This window comes from Scyliorhinus canicula, chromosome 4 (genome assembly GCF_902713615.1).
Source record: "Scyliorhinus canicula chromosome 4, sScyCan1.1, whole genome shotgun sequence".
NCBI lineage: Eukaryota > Metazoa > Chordata > Chondrichthyes > Carcharhiniformes > Scyliorhinidae > Scyliorhinus > Scyliorhinus canicula.
Window position 1 is genome coordinate 201,998,774 of NC_052149.1, and position 22,405 is coordinate 202,021,178.

General features: G+C 46.4%; 1 protein-coding gene across 1 annotated transcript in view; it reads left to right on the forward strand.

The window, feature by feature from the left end:
- The first annotated feature begins 3,859 nt into the window (after positions 1-3,859).
- LOC119965321 (voltage-dependent anion-selective channel protein 1-like) overlaps positions 3,860-22,405 on the forward strand; it is a 42,486-nt gene continuing 23,940 nt past the window's right edge. Inside the window, exon 1 of the mRNA XM_038795909.1 lies at positions 3,860-3,992. The gene's annotated coding sequence lies outside the window, so the exon portion shown is untranslated. The remainder of the gene's footprint in view (positions 3,993-22,405) is intronic.

The following is a 22,405-nucleotide window of genomic DNA, read 5'->3' on the forward strand; positions in this document are numbered from 1 at the left end:
AAATGAAATATGAAAATCGCTTATTGTCACGAGTAGGCTTCAATGACAGCCCCTAGTCACCACATCCCGGTGCCTGTCCGGTGAGGCTGGTACGGGAATCGAACCGTGCTGCTGGCCTGCTTAGTCTGCTTTAAAAGCCAGCGATTTAGCCAGCCAGCACGGTGGCACAGTGGTTAGCATTGCTGCCTACGGCGCTGAGGACCCCGGTTCGAATCCCGGCCCTGGGTCACTGTCCGTGAGGAGTTTGCACATTCTCTCTGTGTCTGCGTGGGTTTCACCCCTAAAACCCAAAGATGTGTAGGATAGATGGATAGATGGCCACGCTAAATTGCCCCGTAATTGGAAAAAATAATTGGGTACTCTAAATTTTAAAAAAAGAAACAAGGATAAGAATTAGAAAATCAAGACTTTGCTTGACCAGGAACAAATGTAGGTCAATGAGCACAGGGGTGATAGAAGAATGAATGAAAGTGAAGTTACAGACTGCAGAGGTTTGGATGACCTTAAGCTTATGGAAAATATGGGAAAACAGCCAGTGGTTCAATAGAATAGTTGAGTCTAGAGGCAAAGAAGACTAGAATGAGGGTTCCAGTAGCAGATGAGCGGAGGTAGGATAAAACAATCTTAGTGATGGCACAAATATGAGGTCGGAAGCTCATCATGGGGTCACATCTGAGACACTTAGTCTCAGATGATGGAGAGGAATGGTATGCATTCAATGGTAAATCAGTAGTTAGGGAATGGAGTTTGGGAGTAGGGATCAAAAACACTGGATTCAGTCTTCCAGACATTTAATTAGAGGACATTTCTGCTCATCCAGCACAAGATGTTGTATAAGTGGTCTGATAATTGAGTGGAGTCAAGAATGGTGGTGGTGAGGTTGAGCTGGATGTTGTCAATTTACATGTGAAAACTAACATTATGTTTTTGGATGGGGTTTCTGAGAGGCAGCTTGTAGATGAGAAACAGTAGCAGGCGATAAACCCTTGGGAGACACCAGCTGTAAAGGTGTAGGAGCAGGAAGAGAAGTCATTGGAAATTATTATACAGTAAAGAATAGAACCAGATGCGAGCGTTGGAGTAGCATGGTGTGGTCAAACGTGTCAAAGTCTGCAGGCAGTTCAAGAAGGACGTAAAGATATTGCTAAACTTACAGATTGGACAAATAATTGGCAATTGAAGTTCAACACATATAAATGTGGGATTGTACATTTTGGTAGAAAAAATAAGGAGTTCCATAATTATAGGGAAGAGGAACAAAGGCATCTCAGAGTACAAATCTACCAACTGCTAAAAGTTGTGCTGTAAGTCAGCAGGACCATAAAAACACAAACTAAGCAATAGAATTGAAATTTATGCTGAACCTGTATTAAAGCTTGGTTAGAAGTACTGTGTGGAATTCTGGTCTCCATATTTTAAAAAGGATAAAGATGCACTGGAGAGGATTTACAAGGATGGTACCAGAAATGGTACCAGGCTGGTACCAGTGGGCATGCATATCAGGAATGGATTGACAAGCTGGGTCTCCTCTCTTGAAAGAAGGCTGAATTATGAAAGGTTTAGATACTGAGAATCTACCAGGCCTACGACTTCAGCGTACTTCTCTACAATGGTGAAACCCGTACATATGCTAGACAAAAGACTGAATAGTTTCCAACCTCACTGTCTCGAACATATCCTCAGCATTTCTTGGAAAGACAATCAAGGTCTTAGAATATACTACGTCCATCAGCCATACACTCATTGCTAAGTCAATATGTGCTGACTTGGCCATGTTCATCAGATGGACGATGGCGTATACCCAAAGACCCTCTGCACACTGGGTGTCCACGCCTCCAGTACAAGGCCACCTGCAAGCAAGATATGAAGGAGGTGGACATCGATAGTCAACTGGGAGAGCATTGGAAGAGAAAGGTAGAAATTAAAATCTCATCTGAATGAAAAGAGGACTCAGATAAAGAAAAGGCAAATGAATATTATACCTTCTGAGCCAATTGTCTTCCTCTGGAGAAAATGTAGCAGAGACAGCCATGCCAGGCTGGGGCTCCTGCACCATAACAGGTGATTCTTCACACAGAGTTGATCACCACAACACAAACTATCATCTTACCAGATGCAAGACAGCCACCACCAAGGAAAGATAAAAACAGAATGTTTCCTCATAATTAGATCACAACAAATGGGTGAGCCATCAATAAATACAGGAGAAACTTCTTTATCCAAAGAATGGTGAGAATAAAAACATGGTCATGGCTAATCACCAAACTCAGTAACCTTTCCTGCGTTCCCCTATATCCTTTGATCCCTTTAGCCCCAAGAGCTATATTTAACTCCTTCTTGAAAACATACACAATGTTTTGGCTTCAACTGCTTTCTGTGGCAGAGAATTCCATTGGCTCATCACTCTCTGTATGAAGAAATTTCTCCTCATCTCAGTTCTAAATGGTTTACCCCGATTCTGGACTCCCTCACCATAGGCAACATCCTTCCTGAATCTACCATCTCTAGTCCTAGTAGAATTTTATCGGTGTCTATGAGATTCCCCTCATTCTTCTAAACTCCTGAGACTATAATCCTAACCAGCTCAATCTCTCCTCATATACACCAGTCCTGCCATCTCAGGAATCAGTCGCTGAACTCCTTCCTCAGATAGCGAGACCAAAACTGCACACAATATTCCAGGTGCTGTCTTACCAAGGCCCTGTATAACTACAGCAAGACATCCCTGCCCCGTACTTGAATCCTCTCGTTATGAAGGCCAACAAACCAATTGCCTTCTTCACCACCTTCTGCACCTGCATGCTTACTTTGAGCGACTGGTGTACATAGACACCCAGGTCTTGCTGCATGTTCCCCTCTCTCAATCTATCACTATTCAGATAATAATCTACCTTCCTGTTTTTGCTACCAAAGTGGACAACCTCACATTTATCCACATTGTGCTGCATCGACCGTGCATTTCCCCACATCACACTGAAACATCCCTGCATCCTCCTCAGTTCATCCTCCCTTTTTGTGTCACCTGCAAAAATGGAAATATTACATTTAGTTTCCTCATCATCTAAATTATACATTGTGAATAGCTGGGGTCCCAGCACTGATCCCTGCAGTACCCCATTGCCTGTCACTCAGAAAAGACCTGTTTATTCCTACTCTTCGATTTATTCCTGTCTGCCAACCGGTTTGCTATCCATCTCCATACATTGCCCACACTAGGGGCTGGTTTAGCACACTGGGCTAAAGCGCTGGCTTTTAAAGCAGGCCAGCAGCACGGTTCAACTCCTGTACCAGCCTCCCCGAACAGGCGCCGGAATGTGGTGACTCGGGGCTTTTCATTGAAGCCTACTTGTGATAATCAGCAATTTTCATTTTTCATTCAATCGCATGCACTTTGTCGAAAACTTTCTGAAAGTTCAAATAAACCACATCTACTGGCTTTCCCTCATCAGCTCTACAGTTACATCCTCAAAGAATTCCAGTGGATTTGTCAAGCAGGATTTCCCTTTTGCAAATCCATGCTGCCTCTGTCTAATATTGTTTTCCAAGTGCTTTGCTATTAAATCTTTTATAATGGAGTCTAGCATGTTCCCAGTGTGGAACTGCTACCATGTGGCGTGGTTGAAACGATGAATACAAATGCACTTAAGGAGACACTACACACACATGTGAGGGGGGAAAGGAATAGATGATTACGTTAGACGATTTAAGAAAGGGAAGGCGCCGCCCCTCCCCCTCTGCACGCAGGCACCGCCCCTCGCCCTCTCTGCGCGCAGGCCCCGCCCCATGCCCTCGGCGCGTGCCCCGCCCTTCGCCCTCTGCGCGCAGGCCCCGCCCCTCGCCCTCTGCGCGCAGGCGCTCTTCGCTCAACTCCTCAGTCCCACGCATGTGCAGTTGGTCACGTCCAGCGTCTGCTGCTGTGTCGTTCGGTTGACGATTGCTGTCTGCTGGAAACCTCCTCCCCACCACCTGCAGTCGGTGTGTGCTCTTCAGCGGTACGTGTGGGCCTCTAACACTTGCGGAACGTGGGAAGAATAACATACTCAGGGATGGGATGGGGGCGGGGGGGGGGAATTAGTGCCTTGCTCCGGAGGTTAAGGAACAGATTTTTATTTGAAAGGCCGGGGCCATGAGTAAGTAGCTGGCGTCGTGTTAGCCTGTTCTTAGCCAGGGGGATGCGGTCCACAGCTCTTCACTCTGCCTCCAGGTTGAATCCATGGAAGAGTAGAGCGGGTTAAAGGTATTGTATGTTTCCGCAGCAGGGATCAATGTGTTGGGCTCGCTGGGGGTTTATTGTATGGCGACTGGAGTTGACCTTTAAGAGCATGCAAGGTTGGGACGCTGACAGCTCTTGCACGTCTCCTGATCACAGGCTTTGTAACATTGTAAGTGCTTTTAAGTCGTGCCTCATTTGCGAGTACACCCCATTCCTGCTGTATTCATAAAGTCTACCTTCGAGTTTCACGATTTACAATTTATTTTACTTTTATTCCGAATTCCACTTGTAAATATACCGCTCGCCTATACCTAGTGCATTGCGCTTTGTACGATTATTCTTTTGCAACATGCCAAAGGAAAGTCGTGCCAGCTTGCAAGTAGCTCCCCAGATGTGGTAGGGTTAGAATGGCATTAGCAATTGTGCGTGTCTGAATCTCATAAGATGAAAACATCATTTTAAAAAAATGTTTTAAAAAATGCTGTTCACCGGGAACATACCTCGGAAGCAAATATTTTCACACTTGCATTAGTTCTATTATGGTTGAGTACAGATGGTTATTTTCTTTGGTATTTTTAGGCGAATAATTTGTGATCAAGATTTCCAATTGCTCTCATCTAGACATTTCAGCTGGACGTTATTCCTGGTATTATAAATGTGAGGAATGCTGCTAAGTCTAGCATTCATAATATCATTGTACATGACCTTCATGGAGAGGGTTGTCCCCCCAAATGTCGGTTATTATTTTGCAGATTTGAAACGGAGAATATTAACAAAGGGAGAAAAATATCAAGCTTCAGTACCAATATGCATGTATTAATGTTTTATGTTTAATGTTTTAGGATTCTTTTAACATATCGGTAGAATTTATTTTAATTTGAAAATGCAGTCAACATTGGAGTGCATTGCAGTGCTAGGATGTTCTATATTTTTGCTAAAAGCTGAGATAAGCATGACTTAAGATGGGAAGATGATAAGCATGACTTAACCTGGCCATGAATCAGCAAAGCATTGCAAAATCTTTGTTCATAAATACAATCAAATATTAGTTTTCTGCACTTGTATCCTCCATTTGAGTCTACTTCCTTGATGTAAAACTGCATTAAGACTTTGAATTGCAACTTGAAATATTTAGAATATTGTATGAACGTACACCAAAGCTTCCCTCTGAAGTCAAGTTGACTTTATGAACCAGATCTAAATCAGCAGATGATACTTGTGGTGATTGGGTGTGCATCATGTTGCAACTAATCAAGTTGCAATGATAATTTGTTGTTCATTCCCTGGTATGGGTGTCATTGCTCAGATCAGCATTTATTTCCTTTATCTACTGTTCTGGGAAGGTGATGGACTGCCTCTTTGAAATACTGCATGTGATTTGATTCAACTGAGTGACTTGCGAGGCCACTTTGAGGGCATTCGTGGGATTGGAGCCACGTATCTAAGTTATACCAGATAAGAACAGGGTTCCTTCCTTAAAGAACAACAAAGAGCAGTACAGCACAGGAACAGGCCCTTTGGCCCTCAAAGCTTGCACCGATCACTTGTCCTATCTAGACCAAACGCCTGTATCCTTCTATACCCCGCCTGTTCAGATAAGTTTTAAAGATCGCTAACGTCTCTGCTTCAATCACCTCACTTGGCAGTGCATTCCAGGTTACCACCACCCTCTGTGTTAAAAAACTTGCCCGCACATCTCCACTGAACCTATTCCCCCTCCTTTGAACTTGTGTCCCCTTGTAATTGTCATTTCCTCCCTGGAGAAAAAGCCTCCAAATGTTCACCCTATCTGAACCCCCCATAATTTTATATATTTCTATTAGGTCACCCCTCAACCTCAGTCTTTCTTGGGAGAACAATCCCAGTTTATTCAATCTATCATAGCTAATACCCTCCAGACCAGGCAAAATCCTGGTAAACCTTTTCTGTGCTGTCTCCAAAACCTCCACATCCTTCTGATGACCATAATTGGACACATTATTCCAAATGTGGCCTAACCAACGTTCTATATAACTAACATAATTTGCGAGCTTTTATACTCAATACCCTGTCCTATGAAGGCAAGCATGCCATATGTTTTCTTTACCACCATTTCCACTTGGGCTGCCACTTTTAAGGAACTGTGGACCTTTTAAGGAACCTGTGTCCATGCTCCTGATGGTTCTGCCATTTATTTTATAGCTCCCACCTGAATTGAATCTACCAAAATGCATCACCTCGCATTTGTCCAGGTTAAACTCCATCTGCCATTTCTCCACCCAATTTTGCAGCCCATCTATATCTTGCTATATACTCTGACAATCTTCATCACTGTCCGCAACTCCTGCAATCATAATATCATCCGCCAAACTTGCTAATCAAACCAGCTACTTTTTCTTCCAAGTCATTTCTATATATTACAAACAGTAGAGGTCACAGTACCGATCCCTGTGGAACACCACTGGTTACAGACCCTGATTCGGAAAACACCCTTTCACTGCTAGCTGGCCTTCTATGGCCAAGCCAGTTCTGAATCCATCTAGCTAGTTCACCCCTGACCCGTGTGATTTAATCTTTTGCACCAGCCTGCCATGAGGGACCTTGTCAAATGCAATGTTAAAGGATGGAAACAGTTTTTTACTACAAAACAATAGCCATGTCATTGTTACAGATACCAACTCTACAACCTGCTGAATAGTGATGCATAATTGTACCATGTGATCTTTACCAGCTACTTCCAATGCAAGTAGGTCCCTCCTTTAACTGAAGTGACCAAACTGTACTCAGCAGTCTGGGTGGTCTCACCAATGTCCTGTACAGTTGTGGGATGTCTTCCCTACTTTTATACTGCACCCCCATTGCAATAAAGAGCTATATTCCTTAATTTCTTGTTGTACCTATATGCTGACTTCCTGTGATTCATGGACAAAGGCACTCGGAACCCTCTACACTTGCAGAATTCTGTTGTGTCTCCATTTAAATAATATTCTGCTTTTCTATCCTTCCTGCCCAAGTTGTCAGGCTCACATTTTCCCACATTATATTCCATCTGCCAAATTTCTGCCCACTCACTTAACCTATCTATAGCCCTTTGCAGGTTCTATGTATCTTCCCCTCAACTTACTTTCTATCTATCTCTGTATCGGCAACAGATTTAGCAACAAGATGGTCAGATATAAGCCAAGACCGGTAATATTAACTGTGGAGTTATTCTGTAGTTTAAGGGATTTAACAAATATATACGGTAATAAAACTTCAGACTATTATATTATCTGACTGATTTGATTGGAGTTGTGGGATTGGCTGACTATTTATGAAATCTGGTGTTTCAAGGAAATACAATCCTTGTATTTTTTTCAATTGCTATGCAAATTTAAGAGGATAGGATAATGAACTAATAAATGTGAAAATCACACTTCACTCAATCAAACTAAACAGATGACAAATACAGTCATTTGAGAATTTGTGGGAGCATCAACAAAAAAGTGTGACTGACATGATGCATGTAATGATGTACAGGATTAAGAGAACTAATCAAACTGATGTTGGGGGGGGGGGAAATCCAGAAAAACCCACTCCCTTTTTATGATAAAAAGCTTAAAAGTCTCTTCAGACCTTGTGGATCTTCACAAAGTGTCTGATTGCAGGTAGCAATAAATCTAGAGGGATTAGGAAAAGGAGGATCCAGTGTTGGATCAGATGAGAAAAAAACCTGTTACATTGATCAGAACATGTCTCTTAGTCTTTCAAAGTAACATAGCCGATATGAGGCATGGTCATATAAAATATAGTATGAAGGGGCAACACCCAGGGATGAACCTAAGAGCAAGTTCGAGATTATCAATCAAACATTCTGTACAGAAATAGTAAAAGTGGAATTTAACAATAGAATCAAATGGTAAATGTCCTGTTACACTATTGCAAATCTTGTGAGTGACAAATTAATTTCACATCCTAAAAGAAATTAAAGCTGGGTTGTTAGTTCTATTTAATTTGTTGTCATCCATGTTTCTAAGGGTATTGATCGCAGATCTAGGTGAGAGAACAAAATTGGGGAATTCTTGACATTGTATCAATGTCCATTTTCTACTAGGCAGGATGCTTTTATTATTAAGCTAGTGTTAGGAAAACAAAGCCAGTTTTAGGGAATTAAATTTGTATTGATGAACATTATAAATTAAGTGAGTGTGTTTTTTGGCACCTGTAAGGGTAAAACCTATCGTTAGATTCATGCTGGAAAAAGGTGTTCGTATGTTTGGGGCTTGGTTCTATGTTTCGCTTGTGCTTAGAGGGTTGCGGCATGAGGAATAAATTGGCAAGCAGAGGTATGTGGGCGTTGCTTAGCAACTGGGGCCTTGTAAGGTAGAGACGCTTTTAAGTTTTAGTTTGCAGTTGGAGATAGGTAGTGAGAGAAAAGGCAGCCTCACAGCTCTGCTAGAAGCAATTGGTTTACAAGGCTAGAGAGGGAACATCTCTTTCAGCTTTGCTAGAAAAAAAGCCACACCATGGAGTAATGGTTAAGAAAATGAGTGCAGAGATTTGAAGAGCAGCTAGTTAAGGAAACTAGAGAAATGAAGAGAAGTTTCCAAGAAGTCAGAGGTTAACAGTACAAAATCAGAGAACTGTTCAACAAAGACAAAGCTGAGAAGGCTGAGGCACCAGAAATTTATCTGAAGGGAGCGAGAGGTTTTACTACAGCCTGTAGAATACGTGTTGAAATAACTATGGAAATTGGTGGCTAGATCACGGAGTTTGTGTGAAACCTGTTGAGACAAAGGAAACCCAGGAGCGAGTGATGCAAGATCCTGAACTGGATTCTCTGTCAAAAGTGGAACGGAAGCTTTTTTTAAAAAAAAAGAGAAACGTGTATTTGGAATACCTGGTTTGGGTTTTGGAATGCAAACTGCTAAGGCAAAGCATAATTACGAGAGAAGATTTAAACAGTGTTTCTGAGAGCGGATTTGGAAACTCTCATGTGGCAATCATCTTGGGGGATTCTGAGAAGACATCCACAAAGATTCACTTTGGGTTCAGAGAGGAGTGTGTCTTCACACAGTCATCTGTGTGCTTAAAAGGGAGTTTGTGTTAATGAGACCATTGTAGCTTAAGATGTCAACCGTATTAATCTTAAAACCTGTGTGTAATTGTTAAGCTAAAGGGGAGTAAAGGAGTATTGCATTATTATCCAATTTTTTCATGTTTCATTTTTTTCTTGTTAAGACTAATGTTTTATTAAAAAAATACAATAGTTATTGGGCTGAATTCTCTGTCGGCGGGATGCTCCGTTTTAATTTCCCAATGGCGTGGGGCTGCCCCACAATGGGAAACCCCATTGACAAGCTGGTGTAACAGAGCATCCCGCTGGCGGGGTGAAACAGAAATGCGGCGGGGCGAAGAATCCAACTCATTGTCTTTTGAGCCAGGGTTCCATTCTGGGATCTTCTCATCCAGTTATTTTTAAAAAAATAAATCAATTTAGAGCATTTATTTTTTTCCAATTATTAGCGCGGCCAATCCACCTACCCAGCACATCTTTGGGTTGTGGGGTGAGACCCTCGCAGAAATCGGTAGAATGTGCAAAGTGGCCCAGGGCCGGGATCGAACTTGGGATCTCGATGCCACGAGGCAGCAATGCTAACCACTGCACCACCGCACCACCTCTTCTCATCCAGTTATAACATCAACTGGGATCAGAACACTTGATAATGGAGTTTATATGTCATAATAGTTGATGTTGCTAGTTCACTAAACTGTGCCTATAGCAGTAAGTTTCAGCACCTGGTTATTAGAGTAGTTTATTTTACAGAATGCTTATAGCATTTTATTAAAATATTTCAACATTGTAAAATAAATGCTACCCTTGAGAGAAAGCAATCTCATACAATGAGGTTCATTCGTTTAATTTGGGAGGCTCACAGCTTTTGTTCACAGTGCTTCCATAAGTTCTGTTATCTATTCCAAGCAGATCTTAGCAGCAGCAGTTTATCTTTCCATAGCCTTCTTTCAGAGCTGTCTCAATGTTCTTTACAGAGTAAATGGAAAACTGGAGAGCAACAAGCTTAGGGCACAGGAGTAAATTGCCAGGAGACTTTGATGGAAAGAACATAGATGACAATGTGGAAATTCTGAAGGAGAGAGATCCAGATGATGGTGGCACAGTGACAAAGGAAATAGCCACTGATGAAGGAACCTAGTGGGTGGGGAACAAGGAGTCCTTTGGTGTCATATGAGTGTTGAGTCTCTGCTGAAATGTACTGGAAGAAGAAAATATTGCATGTTGGATGGAGCAAAGCCGTGAATGAAATTGAAGACAAAAATGAAAAATCTTAGTCAATTAGATGGGGCACAAAGATCCAGTGAAACTCAGTAAAGAGATAGGAGATGGTGATGTGGATTTTGGCGTGGCGGAGAACGTGAACTGTTACTTTGGATGCATCATAGTTTTTGGCGACAAGTGAGACAGGGGATTGTCAGAGCAATTATGTCTTTCACTTTGGCATGTCCTGGGATTATGAAAGATGCTATAAAATGTTCTTCATTAATTAAGTTATAGTCAAAGCAGAAAGTGATGAAAATGTTATCATGAAGAGGTTCATAGAGTCATAACTGCACAAAATGTCGCTATTTGGCTCATGGAGTCCATGTTGGCTCTCTGTACAGCAATCTAGTGACTCATATTCTCCCGTTCACTAACTTCATTGCCCTGCAAGCTATTTCCTTCAAGTGTCCATTCAGTTTCCTTTTCAGATCATTGGTCATCTTTGCGTCCACCACCTTTGCAGGCAGTAACATAGACATAGAAGTTACAGTGCAGAAGGAGGCCATTTGACCCATCGAGTCTGCACCGAACCTGGAAAGAACACCCCACACCTCCATCCTATCCCCACCTAACCTTTTTGGACACTAAGGGGCAATTTAGCGTGGCCAATCCACCTAACCTGCACACCTTTGGACTGTGGGAGGCAGCCGGAGGAAACCCACGTAGACACGGGGAGAATATGCAGACTCTACACAGATAGTGACGCAAGCTGGGAATCGAACCTGGGACCCTGGAGCTATGAATCAACTGTGCTAACCACTGTTCTACAGTACCGCCCAGTGACATCTAGTTCATTGCCACTCATTATGTAAAAAATAATATTTTTCTTATTCCCCCACTTTATCTCTTGGCCAAAATTTAAAATCTGTGTCCACCTAACCTTGTACCATCCCTAATGGCAGCCACTTTTATTTGACTACCACATCTGAACCTGTCATAATCTTGTACACCTCCATCAAACTTTCACTTAACAACTTCTGCATCAAGGAGAATATCCACCAGCTTCTTCAACTTAACCTTGTAGCTAAATTCCCTTATCCCTGGAACCATTTCGTAAATTTCCTTGTGCTCTCTGAAGGACCTTCACATCCTCCCGAAAGGGTGGAATGAGGTCTAGGCATAATACTCTTGTAGTGGCCTAGCAAGAATTATATAAAGGTGCAGCATAACTGCTGTTGTACTCAATACATTTATTTTGGAAGCCCAAGATTGCATATACTTGGATTACTACTTTCTAACTATGCCCTGCCATCTCTAAAGACCTATGCAAGTGAACCCCTATATCTCTCTGTTCCTGCACATTCTTTGAACTGTACCATTCCCCCCCCCTCCTCCAAACAATATACTTTATTCCAAAAAATTGTAGAAATACGTTAAATAATATTATGTAAACTGCAATACAGATCAGGTTGAGACTCGTCCACCTATCCATGCACCTCAGTTTTATTACCTGGGCGTTTATGTGCTTCTTTGTCAAATGAAGATAACATAAACTGCATTGCCTTCATTTTTAAATGTTTTTTTAAATTTAGAGTACCCAATTCATTTTTTCCAATTAAGCGGCAATTTAGCGTGGTCAATCCGCCTCGCCTGCACATCTTTGGGTTGTGGGGGCGAAACCCACACAAACACGGGGAGAATGTGCAAACTCCACACGGACAGTGACCCAGAGCCCGGATCGAACCTGGGACCTCGGTGCCTTGAGGCAGCAGGGTATCCCACTGCGCCACCGTGCTTGCCTTCATTAATCTTCTCTGTTACTTCATCAAAAAAATTAATTAGATTAGGTCAGCACTACTTGTCTTTCAGAAATCTGGGCTGCCTCTCCTTAACTCGAGCTTCTGAATTATTCCAAAATTATTGCCTCAGAAACTACTCGACACTGATGTTGCACTGCTCTAGGCACACTTTTCTTTTCTTGCTCCATTGCCATTCCCTTGCCTCTGGAGGATTAACCCTTCAGTCATTCAGTCTCTCCTTATTTTCACCCTAACACATGCATTCCTTTTGTTCTTGTCCCATCTACCCCTTGCTCAAAATCTGACATTTCTAGCATTTCCCAATTCTGATGAAAGGCCTCATAACCTGCTGAGTATTTCAAGCATTTTCTGCTTTTTCCCCTTCAGTTATCTAACATCTGCAGTATGCTGTTTTTCAACTGATGTTGAACCTGTAGTTGAAGGGAAACTTGTAGTTATAGGAATGTCCTTGCATCCTTGCTTGAACAAAGGTGTCACATCTGCCTTTCTCCACTCCTCCAGCAAGTGTCTTGGAAAAACTGAAAGATTATTGCCAACTCTTGTGCTGTTTGAATGGATTGGAACTCTTCAGAGTTACACCACACTAATCCACAGCTGTGTTTTAATATTGTTTAAGTTTGATTTCCAGGAGCTAGTTCTAGGCATTGGCTTTGACCCAATGGCTGACTTACTGGTACCTGTCCATCATCTTAAACATTTATTTCTTCCATCATTGGCACACTGTGTTTAAAATATGTACCAGCTGAAGGACGGGGAGGAGAGGTGGGGAGCTGAAGGAGGGGAGGTGGGGGGCTGAAGGAGGGGCAGGTGAGGTGGGGGGCTGAAGGAGGGGGAGGTGGGGTGGTGGGCTGAAGAAGGGGGAGGGGAGGTGGGGGGCTGAAGAAGGGGGAGGGGTGGTGGGGGAGCAGAAGGAGGGGAGGAGAGGTGGGAGAGCTAATGGAGGGAGTGGGAGGGAAGTAGGAGTGGCAAATTAGGGCGGGGGCTTAATGGAGGGGGGGTGGGTGATGTGGGGTGGGGCAGACTGAGGGGAGACCCTATTGGACCAAGTAGGTGACAGAGGGGATAAAGAATTGGTGATGGGGGGGGGGGGGGGATGTTGAAGGAGGAGATGAACGGGGGAGTCAAAGGAAGGGGAAATGCAGGGAGGTGAAGAAGGGAGTGATGATGGGACAAAGTGTTTCTGGAACATACCTCTTCATTCACCTGAGGAAGGAGCAGTGCTCTGAAAACTAGTGTTTGAAACAAACCTGTTGGACTTTAACCTGGTGTTGTAAGACTTCTTACTGTGCTCACCCCAGTCCAACGCCAGCATCTCCACATCAGGACAAAGTGAGGGGGAGATGATGGGTGAGGGAGGGGGAGTTGTAGAATGCTCAACTAATTTCCTTCCCCTGATCAACAATTGAAGACTTTCTTTCTCAACAAATATGTCCCCCAGATTTTTACTGAGTCAGACGAAAGTCTGAGGCATTAAACTGGGGTCACATCGGGAAAAGTTTGGAAAGTACTGACAGAAGCAGGTGCATATGACTGCCACTACCTCCATTTTCTCCTCCAAGTGGCATACCATTTGGACTTGGAAATATATTGCTGTTTTTCGCCAGGCCGAAATCCTGGAACTTTCAACACTTTTAACAGTCCTTTCGACACTTGGACTGCAGTGGCTGAAGAAGATGACTCACCCACTGCCTTCTTCAGGTATTTCGGGGTAGGGAATACATGCCATCAATGATGCCCACATCCTGTGAATGAATTAAGAAAACTTTTTAACTCGATTCACATGGTTGACGTAGGTTGTTCGCATCAATGCAGTGATATAGCTTTGGGAATACAAATTGAAAGTATAGTATAAAGGTAATACGAATGTCAACTATAAATGTGATGTTACAGAATTGTTATTTTGTTGTTTCGCTCTACAGCATACAGTCCTCAAGTTTATTAGTGTTGCTTTTTAGCCTTTAGCTCTTCACTAAATATTAGAAACCGGTAGCACAGTGGTTAGCACTGTTACTTCACAGCGCTAGGGATCCGTGTTCGATTCCCGGCTTGGGTCACTGTCTGTGCGGAGTCTACATGTTCTGTGTCCGCGTGGGTTTCCATCCGGTGCTCCAGTTTCCTCCTACAAATCTCGAAAGATGTACTTGTCAGGTGAATTGGACATTCTGAATTCTCCCTCAGTTCGAACAGGCGCCGGAGTGTGGCGACTAGGGGATTTTCACAGTTACTTCATTGCAGTGTTAGTGTAAGCCTACTTGTGATACTAATAAAGATTTTTATTATGGCTTTGCATCTGAACCAATGCTTTAAAGAGCAATTTTTTGTTTTTAAGTTTCATTTCCATCTGGAATATAGCTGGTATGTACTGTGTAATTAGAATTTCATTCTAACTTGGTGAAGAATATTCTTCTTATAAATGCTACAATTACTAAAAGTGCAACAGATTGTTTAATTTCTGAGGTGTTACAGAGAACGTTCTTCTGCATTCCATGCTTGCACTATTAACACAGATTGTTCCCAGATGTGAAGTTCTACTATTTTTGCTGGGTGGGACTGTCTTAATCCTTTGCTGAAGCAGTCAATCTGGCACTTCAACTAACAAATTACTGGTAACGTTCCATATCTGTGGAAATATTTATGGGGCAGCATAGCAGAATGCAGTGTAGAAAAAATCTGTAGCAACATGATATTAATGAGCTCTGATTGAATTGTTGATTTGGATGATTTAATTATATGGTGATTCACACTTTGAAGCCTGTTTCCGATGTTGTAATCTTCGTTTTAAAGCTACAGTAAAATTGTAGTGCGTTGCAACAGTGGTGCAGAATTTTTTCTTATTCCACTATGCTACATGCTTTTATTTAATTGTAATTATACTCCAGAAACCAGAGTATACGTTTTGCAAGAGCTGTTTGTCTGTTGCTGTGATTCAAATCAGAGGTTTGGGACTTTCTTGGGTTTGGATAAACGCAATGCTCAGTATTGTACTGAGACCAGTATACCAGGACCTAGGAAGGATCCAGACCACGGAGTGGCAATTGCGGTTGGATTGCCACTCTGCACTTTTTTTTCACTTAACCAGTTAGGGGACTGCACGTTTCTTGTGCTATCTTCTGTCCCAGACCTGGTAGAAATGTGAAACGCAGCAGTTGCGGCCGGATCCTTTCAGTGCAGGATAACAGCGACTGGGGAAATTTAGCCACTCTTCCTTTGTACACCACCAGCTACCGCAAGGTGCATAAGTTTGAAGTGTTCCAACCACTTTGAGAAACCAAAGAGAAGGTAAGTGGTTGGGGGATGGGTCAGGGGGGCCATCGGGAGGTATGTCAATACGTTGGTCGGGGGGCGGAGGGTGTGGGGGGGGGGGGGGGGGGCAGCAGGTGATTTTGGGGAAGGGGGAGTGGTAATTAGGGTAGAGGGAGGGAGAGAAGTGTGGTGCTCAATGTTATACTTATCCAGATGTTAGAAGTAGTTTTACTCCTAACTTTTCCTTGGTAAATCAAATAGAGTTGGAACCATCCAAAGCTTCTGATTTTGAATAGGAGTATCATGTTTTATAGGTAAATGTTTATCTACTGAATTAGACAGCAGGAAACTTTCTGATGTTTCATAACTTTTTTTTATTGTGATACGATGGTTCAGCGTAAATACCATTTTCCACTTTTCCCTTCTGGATCCTCTCCCTTGTTAAGGAATGGGTTAAGAAACATTCCAATTAGTGTCTCATTAATTGGCACTGATATGGAAAGGGGCTACCGGTGGCCTTGGGAGCATGTGATGTGATGATAGAGTTTGGTGCTGAGTGTGTTCAAGGAACAGTAAAGGTGTTTGGGAAAAGAAGCAGAATTCTTGACTCTTTACTCAACAGCAGCCTGAGGCTAACATCCCTGTCCAGAAGCTTTGCCAACTGGGGAAAAAAACAGTCCAGAGTTCAATGAGCATTATCTGCTCTCAACTCACTCTGAAGCAAGACCTTCCTCAAAAAGGAACCTGCGTTTCGAGTCTTGTCATATCAGATAGTTCCAGGTGCAGAGTAATTGCCCATACTTCCCGGCAGTTTCCATGCAATTCCTGTGCAGTGCTTGCAAGGGCACTTGAGACAAGTCCCCCACCGCATCTTCTTGGGTACAACCTTCCAGAGAACAGAAATTCTGGACCCTTATTTGCTCGGTTGTCTTAAAGTGGCAGCAGCCTCTGGCTTAAGTAGAATCAATACCCAGAGATTCCTTGCTGAAAATGCACCCATGTTGTTTGGAGAAGGACAAGACTGGGCTCACGTGTGATGTCCTTAATTTTTGTGGTGAACACATGAATGCTTGCTGAAGTAACATGCCAAAGAGCTGTCGGATAGTGTGCTCCACTATAAAGAATGCCTTTTTTAAAAAAAAATAATTTTTATTGGAACTTTTTACAGAAAATATAAAATATAACAACAAACAATAGAATGCAAAAAAATAACCCATAACAATTGAAACACCCCCAGACCGTATCAACGCATGTATCATATCCCCACCCCCCCCCCCCAACCCCAACAAGAGAACTTAAAAATAAATTAAAATTAAATAAACAAACATAGTCATCGTTCCCCCCCGCCCCCCCCCTTTTCCCTCCCCCTCCCCCCCCGGGTTGCTACTGTCCCAGTACCCTATCGTTGAGCCAGAAAGTCGAGGAAAGGTTGCCACCGCCTAAAGAACCCTTGTACCGATCCTCTTAGGGCGAATTTGACCTTCCCTACCTTAATAAAACCCGCCATGTCATTGATCCAGGTCTCCACGCTTGGGGGCCTCGCATCCTTCCATTGTAGCAAAATCCTTCGCCGGGCTACTAGGGACGCAAAGGCCAGAACACCGGCCTCTTTCGCCTCCTGCACTCCCGGCTCCACCCCAACCCCAAAAATCGCAAGTCCCCATCCTGGCTTGACCCTGGATCCCACCACCCTTGACATCGTCCACGCCACCCCCTTCTAGAACTCCTCCAGTGCCGGGCATGCCCAGAACATATGGGCATGGTTCGCTGGACTCCCCGAGCACCTGACACACCTGTCTTCACCCCCAAAGAACCTACTCATCCTCGTCCCGGTCATGTGGGCCCGGTGTAGCACCTTGAATTGGATGAGGCTAAGCCGCGCACACGAGGAGGAAGAATTAACCTTCTCCAGGGCATCAGCCCATGTCCCGTCTTCGATCTGTTCCCCCAGTTCCCCCTCCCACTTAGTTTTCAGCTCCTCTACTGACGCCTCCTTCACCTCCTGCATAGCCTTGTAGATATCAGATATCTTCCCCTCTCCGACCCAGACCCCCGAAAGCACCCTGTCACTCACCCCCCTCGCGGGAAGCGAAGGGAATCCCTCCACCTGCCGTCTAGCAAATGCCTTTACCTGCAGATACCTGAACATGTTTCCCGGGGGAGCCCAAATTTCTCCTCCAACTCCCCAGGCTCGCAAACCTCCCATCAATAAACAGGTCCCTCAGCTGTCTGATGCCCGCTCTGTGCCAACCCTGAAATTCCCCCATCAATGTTCCCCGGGACGAACCTATGGTTCCCCCTTAACGGAGCCTCCATCGAACCCCCCACTTCTCCCCTGTGTCGCCTCCACTGCCCCCAAATCTTGAGGGTAGCCGCCACCACCGGATTCGTGGTATACCTCGTAGGAGGGAGCGGCCACGGCGCCGTTACCAGGGCCCCCCAGGCTTTTATCTCCACAGGACTCCCTCTCCATCGGCTTCCATGCTGCCCCCTCCCCCTCCATCACCCACCTGCGCACCATCGACACATTGGCCGCCCAGTAGTACCCCCGAGAGATTGGGTAACGCCAGCCTACCCCCATCTCTACCCCGCTCCAAGAAGACCCTCTTCACCCTCGGGGTCCCATGCGCCCAAACAAAGCTCATGATACTGCTGGTCACCTTTCTAAAAAAGGCCCTAGGGATAAAGATGGGCAAGCATTGGAAGAGGAATAAGAACCTCGGGAGAACCGTCATTTTGACGGACTGCAGTCTACCCGCCAGCGATAGCGGCACCATGTCCCACCTTTTGAATTCCTCCTCCATCTGCTCCACCAGCCTGGTAAAATTAAGCTTATTGAGAGTCCCCCAACTTCTGGCCACCTGCACCCCCAGATATCTGAAACTCTTCACTGCCCTCTTAAACGGGAGCCTCCAAATTCCCTCCTCCTGATCTCCCGGGTGTACTACAAATACCTCGCTCTTGCCTAAATTTAACTTATAGCCCGAGAAGCCCCCAAATTCCGCCAACAGCTCCATCACCCCCGGCATTCCCCCTTCTGGGTCCGCCACATACAACAGCAGGTCGTCCGCCTACAGCGATACCCGATGTTCCTCCCCACCCCGCACCAGGCCCCTCCATCTCCCTGACTCCCTCAACACCATAGCCAGAGGTTCAATCGCCAGTGCAAAGAGCAAGGGGGACAGGGGGCACCCCTGCCTGGTCCCACGGTAGAGCCTAAAGTACTCCGATCTCCTTCCATTTGTAACTACACTCGCCATCGGAGCTGCGTAGAGCAGCCTCACCCATTTGATGAATCCCTCCCCAAATCCGAACCACTCCAGCACCTCCCACAGGTACCCCCACTCAACTCTATCAAACGCTTTCTCTGCGTCCAGCGCCACCGCTATCTCCGCCTCCCCCTCCACTGCCCGCATCATGATAACATTTAGCAGTCTCCGCACATTCGTGTTGAGCTGCCGTCCCTTAACAAATCCTGTCTGATCTTCGTGTATCACCCCTGGCACACAATCCTTTATCCTGGTGGCCAGGATCTTCGCCAGCAACTTGGTGTCAACATTGAGGAGCGAGATAGGCCTGTATGATCCACACTGCAAGGGGTCCTTATCCCGCTTTAGGATCAGAGAGATCAGTGCCCGCGACATCGTCGGGGGCAAGGCCCCCCCCTCCCATGCCTCATTGAAGGCTCGCACCAACAGGGGGCCCACCAGATCCGCATACTTTTTATAAAATTCCACCGGGAACCCGTCCGGCCCCGGGGCCTTACCTGACTGCATTTGTCCAATCCCCCGACTAGCTCCTCCAACTCTATCGGCGCCCCCAGTCCCTCCTGAACCCTTGGGAAACATAGCCTGCTCATGAAGCTCTCCATCCCCCCTCTCCCCATCGGAGGTTCCGACCGGTACAGTTCCTCATAGAAGTCCCTAAAGACCCTGCTTACTTCTGTCCCCTTCTGCACTACATTCCCACCCCCATCCGTCACTCCACCAATTTCCCTAGCAGCATCTCCCCTATGGAGCTGATGCGCCAACATCCTGCTCGCCTTCTCCCCATACTCCTATACTGCGCCCTGCACCCTCCTCCACTGTGTCTCCGCCTTTCTGATGGTCAACAAGTCAAATTTGGCCTGCAAACTACGCCGTTCCCCCAGCAACCCCTCCTCCAGTGCCTCCGCGATCTCCTGTCCACATCCAGGAGCTCCCCCACCAGTCTCTCACTCTCCTTCCTCTCCCTCCTTTCCCTGTGTGCCCAGATGGAGATCAGCTCCCCCCAGATCACTGCTTTCAGAGCCTCCCAGACCATCCCCATCCGGACCTCCCCGGTGTTATTGGTATCAAGATACCCCTCAATACTTCTCCGGACCCTCCTACACACCTCCTCATCAGCCAGCATCCCCACATCCAGGCGCCAGAGCGGGCGCTGGTCCCGCGCCTCCCCCATCTCCAGATCAACCCAGCGCGGAGCATGGTCTGAAATCGCTATGGCCGATTACTCGGCATCCTGCACCCTCGAGATCAATCCCCTGCTCAGGACGAAAAAATCTATTCGTGAATAAACCCTATGGACATGAGAGAAAAAGGAATACTCTCGCGCTCTCGGTCTCCCAAACCTCCAGGGATCCACCCCTCCCATCTGGTCCATGAATCCCCTCAGTACATTGGCCGCCGCCATCCTCCTACCCGTCCTTGAACTGGACCGGTCCAGTGGGGGATCCAGCACTGTGTTAAAGTCTCCCCTCATGATCAGGCCCCCTGCCTCTAGGTCCGGAATGCGGCCCAACAAGTGCCTCATGAAGCCAGCATCATCCCAATTCGGAGCATATACATTAACCAGCACCACCTTCTCTCCCTGCAGCCTACCCTTCACCATAATATATCTGCTCTCCTTGTCCGACACCACCTCAGCCGCCTCGAACGCCACTCTCTTCACCACCAGAATCGCCACCCCCCGGTTCTTCGCATCCAATCCTGAGTGAAGAACCTGCTCCACCCACCCCTTCCTCAGACGAACCTGGTCCGCCACCTTCAAGTGGGTCTCCTGGAGCATAGCCACGTCCGCCTTCAACCCCTTCAGATGAGAAAATACCCTAGTTCTCTTAACCGGCCCGTTCAGCCCCCTCACGTTCCAGGTAATCAGCCGGATCAGAGGGCAACCCGCCCCCCTCCCCCGCCAGCTAGCCATAGCTTATCGACTGCTAGCCCCAGGCCAGCTCGTCCCGCCCGACCCGTTCTCCATGGCGATAACGCCTCTCTACTCCCCCGGCCCACACCAGCTCCTTCCTGACCATTCCAGCAGCAACCCGGTACCCCCCCCCCCCCCCCCCCCCCCCCAAAGGCTAGGACCCCTCCTAGCCACGACGCACCCTCCATGATACTTCCGTGAGTCAGCTGACTTCTGCTGACCCTGGCAGCTCCCGCCAAAACCCATCCCCTCCCGGCATGGGGTCATCCCCCTCTTGCCACACCTCCTTGGCACCGCTTCAGCGCGAGAAAGAAAACCAGTAGAGGCCACGCCCCCACCGCCAGCTCCGCACCCCCACCCCGCAGCACGGACAACCAGAGGAAAGCCCACGCTTTCACACTGCCACACCCCACCCTTCTGACGCAGCTCCCAAATTCCAGCTCCACCCCAACCCCCAGCCCCGTACAGAAGAGAACATATAAAATACAAACCCCCACATACCCCACACCCATACCCAACAAACAGACCCACCCGGAAACAGAGCAATAAGAAAACCAGCATAAAAAACACACATGTCAAAGTTAAAGAACAGCAACAGCGAAAACAGCAACGGCCATAGTGTGTCCCCAGGCCCTATTTCGAGTCCAGCTTCTCCGCCTGTACAAAGGCCCATGCCTCCTCCGGGGACTCGAAGTAGTGGTGCCGGTCCTTGTATGTCACCCACAGGTGCGCAGGCTGCAGCATTCCAAATCTGACCTGCTTGGCATGCAGCACCGCCTTCGTCCGGTTGAACCCAGCCCGCCGCTTAGCCACCTCTGCACTCTAGTCCTGATAGATTCTCACTACCGAATTCTCCCACTTGCTGCTCCTCTCTTTCTTGGCCCAGCGCAGCACACACTCCCGGTCGCTGAATCGATGGAACCGCACCAGCACCGCCCTCGGGGGCTCATTTGCCTTAGGCCTCCTGGCCAGCACTCTGTGAGCTCCCTCAAGCTCCAGGGGCAAATGGAAGGACCCCGCTCCCATCAACGAGCTCAACATCATGGCCACATACGCCGGGAGATCCGACCCTTCCAGCCCCTCCGCCAGGCCCAGGATCCTCAAATTCTTTCGCCTCGTGTGAACGTCCAGCTCCTCCAAGCGGTCTTGCCACTTTTTGTGAACTGCCTCCTGCAACTCCACTTTCCCCACGAGGACCACGGCCTCCTCCTCCCTCTCAGCGGCCTGCTGCTGCAACTCCCGAATGGACGCCGCCTAGGTCCCAAGCAGCTTGTTGGTAGTCGCATTCAGGGAGTCCAGCAGCTGAGCCTTCAGCTCCGCAAAACAGCGCAGAAGAGAGGCCTGCTGCTCCTGCGCCCACTTCCACCTCCACCAGTCCTCGGGTGTTCTGCCGGTCGCCATTTTGTCCTTCCCCCGCTTTTCTTGGGGAGCTGTTGCAGCGTTTTCCTTTGCCCCACTCCGGGTGAGCACCATAAATTATGGGGAATGCTCCTCTAGACACCTTCCCCCACCGGGATTCGTCGAAACAGCGCCGTTTGGGGCCCTCAAATCGGCCCAAAAGCCCTTAAGTAGCGGGAGCTGCCGAACGTGCGGCTTAGCTCCGCATAGCCGCAACCGGAAGTCTATAAAGAAATGCCTTAAGGAGCAGGAACATTTTTTTTTGTTTAAAAGGAAACCGATGATTTGAAAATGTTCTTATAGTCATCTTTA